Source organism: Condylura cristata, unplaced genomic scaffold (assembly GCF_000260355.1).
Source record: "Condylura cristata isolate star-nosed mole 26May11 unplaced genomic scaffold, ConCri1.0 scaffold00008, whole genome shotgun sequence".
NCBI classification, from domain to species: domain Eukaryota; kingdom Metazoa; phylum Chordata; class Mammalia; order Eulipotyphla; family Talpidae; genus Condylura; species Condylura cristata.
The window spans coordinates 61,636,617-61,650,112 of record NW_004567109.1 but is presented as its reverse complement, the minus strand read 5'-3'; the positions used below and the strand labels follow the sequence as shown (position 1 = coordinate 61,650,112).

The following is a 13,496-nucleotide window of genomic DNA, read 5'->3' as shown; positions in this document are numbered from 1 at the left end:
GGGAGGGGATGGTGGCAAGAGGGAACATGTCCAGGAGCGGCTCCTTGCCTTTTCATTCCATCACTGGGTTGTGTTCAGGGCAGGATGAGACATGCAGTTGGTTAGATTGGGCTGCAGCTTGGTCTGTGAGCCAGGAGCCCTTTAGAAGGAAATCAACCGTCGAGTTCATATCCCTTGGGGAACATTCCGCTCCCTGCAACAGGTGCACAGATTTTGGAATCCACTGTCTTGGCCATTGCCCGCTTCTTCAAGGCACCCCCTACTGTTAAACTATTCCTTTGCCTGCAGGAGCTGGTCTCTGATCCTCAGTAGAGAAAAGCAGCAGGGACGGAGTGCTGAGGAGCCTGGACAGCTAGTGAAGGAAACAGGGGCCACTGCAGTTTCACTAAGCAGGCCCGAGGTTGCCAAGGAATTGGGAACAGACCTGGGAACCCAGATCTCTCCAGACCTGTCAGTCAACAATGAGGACACTATTGCTAATTAGCTGATACCGATGCTTACTCCATGACAGCCCAAGGCTTTCTATGCTCAGCTCCTGTGCTTGGCACCACAATGTTGTAGGACTTGGGATCTTTATTTCCCCTATTTTACGTATGCTTAAGCTCAGAAAAGTTAAGATATGGCCCAAAGTCTCAACATCACTAAGTAGAAAGGTTAGGCTTGAACTTTAGGTCTGACTGGCCCCAGAATCCCTGTTCTTAGTCACTATCTATTTGACTTTCCCCAGAGAAAGACACCACCCTTTGGACTCTTCAGAGATGGGGTGGCTGGCTGGGCATCTGCCACACAAAACACTTTCTCTGTGGCGACAATGCCACAATGAATCTTCTACCTTTGGGGTTGGAGATGTCTGACTCCTTCCCTGTAAGTGGGCTGCACAGCCTGTGATTTCCCTACAGAGCAGTAGAAGGCTTCTGAGGGAGACTGCACAGAGAAAGACCTAGTCTGCCAGGGCCTGAAGCTTTGGGGGCTTGAGGGGGTCCAAACCAAGGCTGGTTTCTGCTTCTGTCTTTGAGAGCACCTGTCCCAGGCATGCCAGTCACTGCCTGCTGAATACCAATTAGTCCCACTTGACACGCGATGAAATGCAGCCTCGGAGGTTAAGACATTTGTCTTAGGGCACACAGCTAACAGAGAGGCAGGCAGGGCTTTGAACCAGACCACAGACTCCCACCCCCACTCTACTGACCTAGCCCGGCGTTCTAAGTCAAATCTGTATATGCGACTTTATGTTCAGTGGTGGTGTCTTCTTATCTGTGAGAGACACCACACCATTTGTAGGGCTTCTGCCCATGTGGGAACCTGAAGCTGTATCTTTCCAATTGTCTTAGGAAGTATTTATTTCCTTTTTTTTTTTCTGATTAAGATGAAAGTCACATAACAAAAATCAACCTTTTAAGTAGATAATTAACTACCACCTCTATCTGGTTCCAAAACATTTTCATCACCCCCAAAGAAATGCCATACCCTATTAAAGGGTCAACTCATCATCCTTCCTTTCCTTGACTGTAAGGCCAATCTACTTTCTAGTTCTCTGAATTTGCCTATTTTGGATATTGTGGGCACAAAATGCACTTAAAATGGGAAGTGTGGGGTTGGCAGGGGGATCCTGATTCTCATGCCAATTTCTCTTCATCCACTAGGTGCTCAGAATCAATTTTTTTGGGGGAAGCATCTTTGACTCTAATCTTACCTTCACCCCAGCATTCAAACGACCACAAACCTGGTGGATGGGTGTGTGGGTAGATCAATAGATAGACAGATGGATAGACAGACATATAACTAGAGAGCGAGAAGTTTTGGATGTCTTTGCCATTCCCACCACCCTGTCTTGGTCCAAGCTGTTCCCACCTCTTGCCTCACTGCAGTGTTGCTCATCACTGCACTGCTCCCTCCAACCAGGAATATGTGTATCTCTTTCTCTTCTCTAATCCCCTAATCTGGGAGTCATAGGCCCACAGGATCCACTCCCCACCTCTCTGATATCCTACATTAACCCCCAGGCCCATGGGTGCACACGGGCAACTCTGACCTTGCACCAGAGCCTGGGACTTCTCTTGCGTCTCACTTCTCCTTGGAGCACAGACGGCAATCTGCTGCTGAGCTGGATATCGGCATCTTGGGGCAAATTTCAGTTCATTCCAGGGAGCCTCCTGGACACCTATCCCCAAGGAACACCCTTCACTCTTTATCATATACTCCACCCTATCTGACCATCTGTAGAGCAAAGGGGGCCCAGTATCCACTGTCTTATTCCTGACAGATATCCTGGGGGGGCTCAATTAATGTTTATTGGCTTAACTAAACTCATCTTGAAAACAATTATCCTAACAAAATATCTTATTAAGAACTTTAAAAGTGCCAGGCAGTGCTCTAACTACTCGACCTACTTTATCCCATTTAATTTCTGAAACAACACTATTACATGGCTACCATTATTTGTCTCCATTTTATAGATGAGGAAATTGAGGGTTTTGGCGTTTGGTAACTTAGTTCATAGTCTAAGCCAGCAGAGGGTTGGCAAGTGTGGGAAAGACCTGGGGAGAGAGTTTTCAAGGCAGCATTGGTCTGGCCAAGTGAAAATCCTGCCTAATTCTCCCAGGGGAGTAAAGACACAGGATTGCCAATGTTTGGGGAGGTGGACAAATCTCTGCCCAGAGGGCAGGGGTGAGGTAGAGAGGGCACTGGGTTGGGACTTGGAACCCTAAATCGGAGTCTCTGATGTGACTCCGACATGCTGGGTGGCGTTCAACAGTTTTCATAACCCTGTGTCTTCAGGAGAAAAGTGGGGGTTGTGTTTAGACTCTTAATAGCTTTTCCCAGTGACTGTATGTGTGTGCACGCACACATGTGAGTGTGTATGTGTGAAGGGTGTGGGAGGGAAGGAATTACAAGTCCCCAAAATAATAAAATAGGAATGCTCAGGGTAGAAACAAAACCCTGGTGTTCAGGAACCCCTTCTACAACCTCCCCTAGTGGGGGGGGGGAAGGTCTCCCCTAACCCCTTGCATACTTCCAATGATGGAGGTTTTACTATTTACAAAGTATTTGTCAATCAGTCATGGCCATTCAAAGACATTTATAGAACGCTACACACTCTTTGTTTTGGAGGCTGTACCCCCACTGAATAAAAAATACATTGTAATATATGCACATTCCTCCGGAAATATAATTTGCATATAGCTATTTAGTATAATGAGATGCCATTGACTAGCTGTCATTATGTTACATTTGTAAATGTCCAATTAAACATTCAATACTTGCAATTACGTAGTTTCATTTTGTATTTTAGACCAGGTATCTGTGTGTGTGTATCTGCAGGGATTTTTATTGGTTCCTGAAAAGCTTTGAGGTCCCAGAGAGCAAACTGAAGTTCCCTTTGTCAAGCTGCCCTCCAGAGCGCCACGTTCTCACTTGCTTCTGCTAAATATACCGCAGGACTCCTGGCTGAACACATCACCATCCTCGTCACCATCACTGCTCCATCACAGCCACTGTCGCCATTACCATATTCACTGCCTTTACCATCATCACCCCCCTCATCACCCCCATTCCACCATTATAACCAGCAGCCTCTGCCACACCAGCCAGGCACCAGATCTACCCCACCAACACCAGATTTCTCTCCCTCTCTGTTCTTCCTCCCAACCTCATTCCAGGAAGCTTTTACCCTTCCAGAAGATACGACTTGCTCTTATAGGCAAAAGACCTACAGGGGCTGGGTCACCTTAACCATACCAGCAGCAGTTAACACTTGCCAACAACATTCATACTTATTGGTTCTCTTACATAATCCTCTCTGGCCTCCCCTACATTCCTGGCCCCTCCACCTATCCGTGAGCTCATTTTGAGTCCTGCAGGAGAAGGATGCGAAGCAGTCAGAGCAGTCAGTAAACCCCATTTTGCAGATGTTGCACCTACATGGAAGTCACACTGCTGGTCAGGGTCAGGAAGAGCCCTTCCAGCTTCCAAGTCCCCATAGCTAACCCTGTACCCCACCTCCTGTGTTTCCCCAAGGTTTACCCCTTCATATACCATGTTCATGATTTTTCCCCAACCCAGAAAATACCAGCTCTGTTTTTCACTTAAACTTTTCCTTTACCAGTTCACTTCCCCTCAAATGGGTCACCCCAAAAATAAATGCAGTGAAAAACACATGGAGCTACTGCTGCAGGTGGCGCCCAGCCATCTCCTTGTTGGAAAGTCAGGGGCTGAGGTTAACAGTGTGGAGGCGGATTAGCACCAAACAGACACATTCTCTTTGCCATGAGGAAGGCTGGAAGGAGAGCTGGGAAGGAGAACTTCTCACCGTGGGGTTGGGTGTCTGTTGATATCTGTGCCACTGACCAAATGAGTCTGTCTCTGGGGCCCTGGGCTGCCTGCCCGACACTCTAAGAAGCACTTTGCTCACCCCAGGAGGCCAACACAGTGTGGCAGCACGGAGCCAGGAGCACCTCAGAGGCTTGGCTTCCCCGTCTGTAAATGGGCAGACATGGCAGAAGGCAGCTGGGGAAACAGTGAGCAGGCTGGGGAGAGGAAAGGCTTACGGAAGGAGATGGGGCTAGAAGGCAGAAACAGCTCGGAAAATGCCACTCCCTGCCCCATGGCTATTCTCCAGTCTTCTGTTGGAAATAAATTCTGCCTTTCCTGCCAGAAAAGGCACTCAACCAGATGGGGAGAAGAGTTGAGCACTCTAAGAAAATACGGGTCTTCGTTGGGATGGGGCTGAGTTCAGGGGCAGCTCGTGGTAGATCCTGGCTAGACGGCAGGCCAGTGGGACTGTGCTGGGGTAGAAGGCCTCTCCTCTTAGCTTGCCCCCTCACCCCACGCTGATCTCAGCTTCCCTCCCCGATGGAAAGATCTTTCGTAGCAGCAGCCTTGGGATCTAGTCCTAGTCCTGCAATGGTTTAACCAGGAGACTTGGCTTTGAGCACCAGTTTCCCATCCTTTGAAATGGGCATCACAATCCCAACTACACACAGGTATCCAGAGGCTGTGGGGTGAAGAGCCAGGCATTTCTAGAACCAGTTACCTGCATTACACTCTGGCCACACTGCTGCTCTCTAAGCTCTCATGAACAACGACTCAGTGTCTCTCTGCTCTCAATGTGTCAACTGGCCAAATGGAAACAGAGAGTGCCTAAGTTAGCTGAGGACTAAAGGGCACACTCATGGAAAGCCCCAGTACTTTCTAAGAGCTCAGCTGCTGTGGAGACTCGACCCAATGGACAAACATGAGCAAAATGCTTGCCAGTGCCAGGAGCCTACCTTTCTCTAGCTCCCAGCTTGCTGGAGTCCTGCCTTGCCCTTCTCCTTCCGGGATCCCATCCATCTCCTCCCCGTAGACCACTCCCCAGCCCACAGCCCATCCGCCAGGCCTCTAGCTCCTATCGTGGGTGACCAAGTCAAGGCTCTTCTACTTTGGGTCTATAGGCCAGATTTTGGGTCTATAGGCCAGATTTTGGGTCTATAGGAGACACTCACTCAACCCAGTTCCAAATAGATTAAAAAAAAACAAACTGTAGCTTTCATGGTCTTATTCATAACAGTTGAATATTGCAGATGACTTTATGTGTTTAAAACTAGAAAAATGAGTAAATTATGCCATAATGGAATTACTATAGCTGTAACATTTTTACTATTACTGTAACATTTTAGAAACTATGAACTATTTAGGGGAAATGTTACTATGTAAGTAGCAAGACAGCTGGATTCAACTTATATAGAGAGGATGACAGTAACTACCACTGTCTAGTCTTAAGTTGCGGGGCATGGCGGGACCAACTAAAATCAGTATCAGGTTTCTGTAGATGATGATAGAATGACTTATTGCCTTCTTTCACACTTTTTTTAATTCCAAAATTTCTCTGTTGAAAATTCTAGCGACTAAATAAAACCATGAAGGTGAGCATTGGGTATGCAAACTGTTCCTTAATGTCAAGTAGATATGTGTGTGTATATACACACACATATTCTGCTTTTTGATATACAGATGTCAGAATACCTTTGCATATACTGTCACACTTATATACTCATATATTCTTATTTTTGACATTGGGGAACACAGGTATCATATATAGGGAAAGCGAAATAGATAATATCTTTGCATGTATGCAACATGCATATGTCATTGCATAAAGAAGGAAGGACACATACAACAAGCTAACAAAGGGGTACACCCTATGCACATTTGTGCTTCTGCTGTTGAACTGTGTGAAGGTCTTGCCTGCTCAAAAAGTGAAAAGAAAACCATGCCCATCTAATAAAGTTACAAAAGCAACATTTCCCCCCAAAGGGCTCTGAAGGTATTTGTTAAAGGCGCTACTTAAAAAAAGGAATCTGTGGCCCTCCCTGGTGGCGCAGCGGGTTAAAGCACAGCACAATGCAACTTAAGCCACTTCCTCAAGAGTTCGATCCCCGCCTGCCCCGGAGGAGATCCACATGGCCTGGCAGACCTCTCCTGACCGGCCCGCTGCTCCCCTCAACAGTGTACTTTGTTGATCTGCTTGTTCTGTATCCCACTCTGTCTCTGGTGAATCCTCTCACCCACTGCATCCCTGGCCTGTACCCCAGTTCTGTATGAATAAATAAATCTTTAAAAAAAAAAAAAAAAGGAATCTGTGTGGGGGGCTGGGATGAGTCAGGTCAGTGGGGTTCTAACTGGGGCTTGGACTGAGCCTGTCAGCTGTAGCATGTGCTGTCAGCGCCTGAGAAGGGCTGTGGGTTATAGGGCTTCCAGAAAGTCAAATAAGGTACCAGAACCTGAGCTCCCCCATCCCCCAACAGCCCATCATTTCCAATGGAGTTCCCCCCCAAAATAACTAAGATCCCAGGACGAGTTTGGAGACACAGAACAAGCCTCTGTTACAGCCTCCAGGTGCCAGAGCAAACATGAAGAAGGCTGTTCTGGCTTCCTAGGTCCTGGGGCTGCTGACCCAGGCAGGCTGTGTGCGAATTGTCTCTACCCACTCTAGGGCGGAGGTGGGGGGGATTGGAGGTGAAGGGGCACGTGACCATCATGCAGCTGGGGCCACTGTGAGTTCAGTGCTGCCAGACAACCATATTCTGAAAAAAAAAAAAAAAAAAGCCCACAAGGCTGGAAATTTTGGTTCTCAGATAAAATAGCCAAGCTTTCCGATGAAGTTGTGTTAACTTTTTTCTTTTTTTAAATATCTATAGACCCTGCAGAAGCCCTCTCCCTGCACCCCCACCCCCCACCCCTGCTCTCAGCATGTTCTCGGAATTGAGGACCAGGTCATCCTCTGGATTTACTTTCTTTTCTAACCGCAGCTCTCTTTTTATTATTGCTCTGCAAATTCTGAGTTTGCGCCAGATCAGCATCAAACTCATTGACCCACTCATGGGGGAGTCACCTTCTTCTTGCTTGAAAATCAGGATGAGTCTTGCCCATCTTAGCCCCCGGGGGTGTGCAAAGAGTAGAAGACTAGCTTCTGCAAGGGTTCTCCTGGGTAGTGGTTTCTGTCTCCAGAAGCAACCTAGTGGTGTTGCAGCGGGCTCCTGCCTGTGCTTGAACAGCCTCCAGTCTTCGCAATGTCAGTTTGCTCTCCCTCGCTCCCATGGTGAGCTCTGTGCCCCAGCCACCCAAAAAATCTCATCTTTCCATGAACTCTCCACATTCTCCACTACTGTGCCTTTGTACATATCTACCTCTGGATCTGGGTCACCTCTTCTGCCTCTATTTTTTATCTCCCACCTGGAAAATGCTAGGCTCAAACACCAGCTCCCAAAACAACTTGTGCCCGGCATGTCCCATGTTCCAGTCTCTTTCAACCCATATCCCTTCCGGGGTTTTTGCCTCCCAAACAGCTTTTGAACCTGCCCCTTCTCTCCCTTCTCACACTCTTCTCCCTTTCCCCTTGCTCAGCTTTCATCCCTGCTCACCTGGACAAGTGCAAGGGCACCGTGATTAGCTTCCAGGTCTCCAGCTCTCACCTTGGCCACACCTGTCCCTCTCTCCTGGCATTCTGGAGAAAGGGCATTTTAGAAAATGCAATCTGACCTCCTTCTGGCCTCAGCTGACAATCCTTTTGTGGCTCCCGAGGCCTACAGAACAAAGTCCAAACACCCAGTTTGGCACTGCGGGCTTTTCATCATCCCCAGCCCTCCCCCACCACTTCCTTTCACAGCCCCTAGTGCCACAGGCAGAACCTAATTCTTCCGACTGCCCTGAGCACACCTGGAGGCTTTGCAGCTCTGAGTCTGCACACATTTTTTCCTCCGCTGGGAATAGCCAGGCAGCCTTCATCTGCCTGCTGGCCTCCATTCACCTCCACACGCAGCTCTGCGACGCCTTCCCTGGTTATCCCAGGGCAGTGAGTACTTGAATCTCTGAGGTTTGCATGGAGCTGAAGGGCTGTACCTGTGCAATGCCGCCTAGCTTGTTGGTTACCTGTCTGTCTATCCTACCACATCTGAATTCACATTTACCCAGCTCCCTATCTTCAGTGAACCACCCAGAACTAAAGCACAAGTGGAATCCTGGGACCTTTTTGTTAAATGACTGAATGAGGGTCAAAATGGTTTTAATGCTCAGAGCAGATCTGGAGGTCAGATTGTTCTTCCAGGGAAGAAGGTGATGCTAGAGCTGAAAGTGGTCTAGATGTCCAGTACTGGCTTATAACACTGCCTATATTTGGGGAATAAAGGTTCCCCCCCATGTGTCTTGAAACAGTGCGTGATCCACGGTCCTCTGTGCTCCCTCTCTGTTCTTTTCTTGCTTCATCCCCACCCCTCTGGTTCCTCAGTTCTGTAATCAGCTCGCAAGGGTTAGTGTTTGATTTTTCTGACCCTTCCTGTTGTTGATTCTTCCTGTTGTTCCTGGAGGCTGGGTGCCAGCCCAGGGCTCCCACATGTTCTTGGAGACTGTTCCCTGGGGGTGAGTGATAATCAGTTGCTCTCTTATCTGTGACCAACTTGGCTCCAGACACCCTTCTTTTACAACAATGGCGCCAGGCTCTGCCCGCCTAGCAGTGCTGTGACATGGAAGCTGGCATCAAGGAAGGGCAGAGTGGGAAAGGCCCTATGAAGTCCACCAAAATACCCTTGTCTGGTTTTCAGATGGGGCAGCAGAGAACCAAAGAGGACAGTGGTGTTCCCAGGGTCACATGGTGATGAAAGGTACAGACATCAATTCTTTTTGATCTTATCATATAGTCAAAAATAATAATCAAAGGTTTGAATCACTGGATTTGCTACAGAGAGCATGTTTGGGGGCTGCGGGGGAGGCCCTTGAGACTAGGAGGACAGGGAAGGCCTCTCTGAGGCTGACCTGAGATGCTAGACAAATGGCAATCTGGGAGAAGAAAGGAAAATAGCCTGTGCAAAGGACCTTAGCGGGGACCAGATGCCAATTTTGGGCTAGCGTGGCTAGAGCAGTGACTCAGCAGAGACATGTTTGAAAGTGGGGGTAGGTTCCATCACGTAGGGTTTGCCGATGTCTGTGGGATTTGCATTTCAGTCTAAAGAGAATGGCTCAATGAAGCTTTCAAAGATAGCTCTGATCTGAACAGACGGTTCTGAAAAGATACACAAATGGCTAACAAGCACCCCGAAAAGATGTTCAAATCCATTAGTCATCAGGGAATGCAAATCCAAACCACAATGACACCCACCTGGATGTCTAGAATCCAAGTCAGGTAATCAGTCAGTAAGGACCTGGAGGACCTGGAACCTTTGTGCCTTGCCAGTTGGGATGTAAGATGGTGCAGCTGCTTTGGAAAACTGGCTGTTCTTCAAATGGTCAAACAAAGCATTATCACATGATCTAATAGTTCTACTCCTAGGTAGTTACCCAAAATAAATGAAAGTCGATGCCTTACACAAAAAACCTGTACACAAATGCTCACAGCAGCCTTCTTCATAATAGCCATAAAAAGGAATTGATGAATGGAGAAACAGAATGTGATCTATTGCTACACTGGAATGTTATTTGGCCATAAAAAGGAAAGAAGCTTTGCCACATGCTACAACACGGAGGATTCCTGAAAACATCATGTTACATGAAATAAGCCAGAAAGGCACTTCTATAGAGACAGAAAGCCTGACTATAGTAGAGAGTGGATAAGGAGTTATGTATAAAGTACACATTTCTTAATGTAAAAATATTTCTAATGTATTGTTTCTTTTGGAGGTGATAAGTACATTCTGGGATTAGATGGTGGTGACGGTTCTTCAGCTCTGTGTTTATAATAAATATGATTGACTTGTATCTTTAATGGGTGCATTTGATGGTATAAAAATTCTCTATCTATAAAGCTTTTATCTTTAAAAAGAAAAGACCACTGTGGTTCCTGATGGGGCAGAATGGCCACAGGACAGCCAGGCGGTCAGCTCATATGGGTGGGTGGGTGCCTGATGTAGGCTGACCCAAGTGCCCTTCCCTTCAATCAGAATTTTGCAACTCAGCACTGCTGGCATTTGGGACAATCCCCTGTTATGGGGGCGCGGGGGCTGTCCTGTTTGTTGGGAGATGCAGCAACACCACCTTCTACCCACTAAATGTCAGTATACCCCAGCACAGTTAGTATGACAATCAAAACTATTTCCAGATGCTGAAAGAGGTACCCTGTTCCCAGTTGAGAATCACTGTTCTGACCTCTTTTGCTCACCTGGTACAGTCTTGCTTATCCTTCCAGAATCATCTCAAATCTCATCATTTTTGGTAAGCCTTTATTTACCCTTCAATTTCTGAAGAGCCATAGCTTGCTCCCCCAGTGACCCATCAAATCAAATCTCTAAGGACACTGTTTACATACTACTTTCTCCAACACCCACCCACCCTCAGAAATCTCATCTTAGGGCTCACTGTGTGCAGCACCAAGCCTGGCACTTTGGAGGCCTCTAGAGGCTGAAGAGTTCCATGGCCATAACTATCAAATGAACTATGTGTTCATTGCATATCATCAGTAAAAGTTAAAAACTTATAGAGTCAGGGAACAAATCACCTGTGACCTGGCCACCCACTGGCAAACATTATTAACATTCTTCAGCCTATTTCCTTCCAGTCTTTTTTCTTAGTGCTTGCCACAAATTGTAGGCAAGCCATACACATGCATATGCATAAGCATGTCCCCATTCATTAAAAACTCTCTGTTTTTAGAAGCCACATGACTCTCCCATAATTTACTTAATTGAGTCCCTATTGTCGGACACTTAGGCACTCTCTGATTGTTGATGAATCTGTGCATTTGAAAGAGCCTTTGTTCCTATTCCCATAGCTTTGGATGTCCTCCTCTTCTTTTAAATTATTTTTGGCAAAGGAACCTCTCTAGCCTGCGAGACACCCATTTTCCCATAGCAGGAGGCCCATTTTTCCCATCATCAGGGATTTCCTACCAAACTGAGCTAAATCTTTGGGATTGGGACTTAATCCTGTTTCAGCTTCTTGGGGACTTTGGTGGAAATGGACCACAGCTGGCCTGGACATATCAGCTGGGTGGTGGGGTCAGGTCAGTTAGTCATCAGCAGGATGGAAAGTGCCTTGGGGATCCAGGAGAAGCCAGCTAGGCCAAGTTTACAGAGAAGAGGTCAGCCTGAACAAGGTGGAAGAAGAAGGACTAGAAAGTGGCTGGCTGAAGTGAGTCAGCCTGATGGCTGCTTCCTAGGTGGTGTTGAGTAGAGCACTTCCTTCCTTAAAGACCCCTAGAGAAATCATTTGGCAAAGGCCCCAAACTCCGCCGCTGACTTTACGATTCGCTTTCTCCAGGGATTATTCTTAGTATACTTGGAGAAAACACCAAGGTTGAGTGGGGCCTCCTGTCAGGTGCCAGACCCTATGCTAGACACCTTTCTGTCATACTGAGGGAAGTGCTCTGCGCTGGGGCAGAACTGGGGCTCTTCTCCACTCAGGCACTTCCCACCAGGGTGGCCAAGCGCATCGGGATTTACTGGTCCTGATCCAGGGCTGTGGTAACTACTGTCGCTACTGTATACACAAGGCACCAGGCACAAGGCCTGTATGGGGCTGGCACTGCAAAAATGTTTTCTCCTTGGATTCCATTCTTCTCATGTGTCAGGGTCAGAGATGTCAATACATGTAATCCACCTAATTGCCGTTGGTAAACTCCAGTGACAGGGATGTCATTAGCAGGAATAACTTCCTATTAAAAATTAGGAAACTGAGATGAAGCGGGATGAAGCCAGGAGTCTGTATTGTATGTAAACTGCCATCTCACAGATTTCCTATCATTGGGGTGTGTGTCTGGTTTGGGGGTGGGTCTCCTGGGGCCCCCTCACTCCTTGGGTCCTGCTTCTTTGACTATCTCTGTTTAAGGAGCCCAGAGAGGACCTAGTGCATGTAGACCAGCGCCCAGACTCTCTGGCCATCTCAATTAGGGTGTGACAGCTGTCACCAAGGGCACCACCACTGGCAGGTATTTTCCTGCCCTAGCACCCTATTCTCACAGTCTTCTCACTTTAAAGGGGCACTGGCAAGCCCCTTTCCGTGGGCATGGGTGGGACTGAGGCTCACAAGCTCAAGGTCAATTGCACTACTTAAGCAGCATTCCCAGGGAGGCCACTTGTCCAGTCACCCCCCACCCCCAAGCTTCAGCTGTGCACTGCTCCATTCTCACTCCCGGGCATGGGGCAGCAGCCCAGGAAGATGAAAGCCAGAAGCCCCTCACAGCCTGAAGAGCTAGGAACCCCACCCCCTGCCAGTCCCCAGGCCTTTTATTTTATTATTATTATTATTATTTTAAGCAGAAAGTAGCTCCATGATAGACACATCGCCCAGGAAAAAAAAATGCCACCGCCCAGATGCGGGGACAAAACAGAGGCTGCTCGGGCGCAAGTGGACTTTCCAAATCCACCCCCACGCGGGCGGAGGGGACGCAACCCGACCTCGAGCTGAAGCCGACTCTGGCGGCAACCCCTCCTCTCAACGCAACGCCCCCTCGGGCACGACCCCCCCGCGGATCACCGAGGAGGAAACTGAGGCTCGCAGGTGGAGGGACCTGCCAAGGTCAGGCACAGCCAGCTAGCGGAGGGGCCGGGGCCAGAACCTGGGCTCCCACAGGGGTCTGGCTCACCGCCGCGGGGATCCAGGAGTAGCCGCGCGGGGGCGGCTTCCCCGGAGCCGCTGGCGATCCCACCCGGAACCCCCGAGGCCCCGCGGGGAGGCTGCGGCCGTTACCTGGAGCTGCAGCCGCCGAGCGTGGCTCCGCTCCGGCTCGCCTGGTCCTGCGCCCGCGCCGGCTCCGCTCCGGGCAGGGATGGAGCGGGCGGCGCGCCTCGCACCCACTTCCTCGTCTCCGCCCCCAGCTCGCTCCTCCTCGCTTCCAGCCGTTCCTTCCCTCCCAGCCCCTCCAAGTCTCTCTCCCCCTCGCTCCTTCTCTCCCTCTTTCCTCTTTTCCCCTCACTCCTTGCACCGCGCGCGCTCACATTTCCTCTTCTTTTGCTGCTCTCCCTCTCCAAGCTGAGGCTCGTCTCCCACTCCCCCGCTCCTCCCTTTCCTTTCTCTTAGACCTTCTTTCTTTC

The 13,496-nt window shown here is 48.8% G+C and overlaps 1 protein-coding gene across 4 annotated transcripts in view; it reads right to left on the bottom strand.

Moving 5' to 3' along the window:
* The window catches only part of HRH2 (histamine receptor H2), a 42,885-nt gene extending 29,622 nt beyond the window's left edge, over nt 1-13,263 (bottom strand). For all 4 annotated transcript variants that reach the window (XM_012722722.1, XM_012722723.1, XM_012722724.1 and 1 more), the window contains exon 1: nt 13,153-13,263. The gene's annotated coding sequence lies outside the window, so the exon portion shown is untranslated. The remainder of the gene's footprint in view (nt 1-13,152) is intronic.
* Between the last annotated feature and the right edge of the window lie 233 nt (nt 13,264-13,496).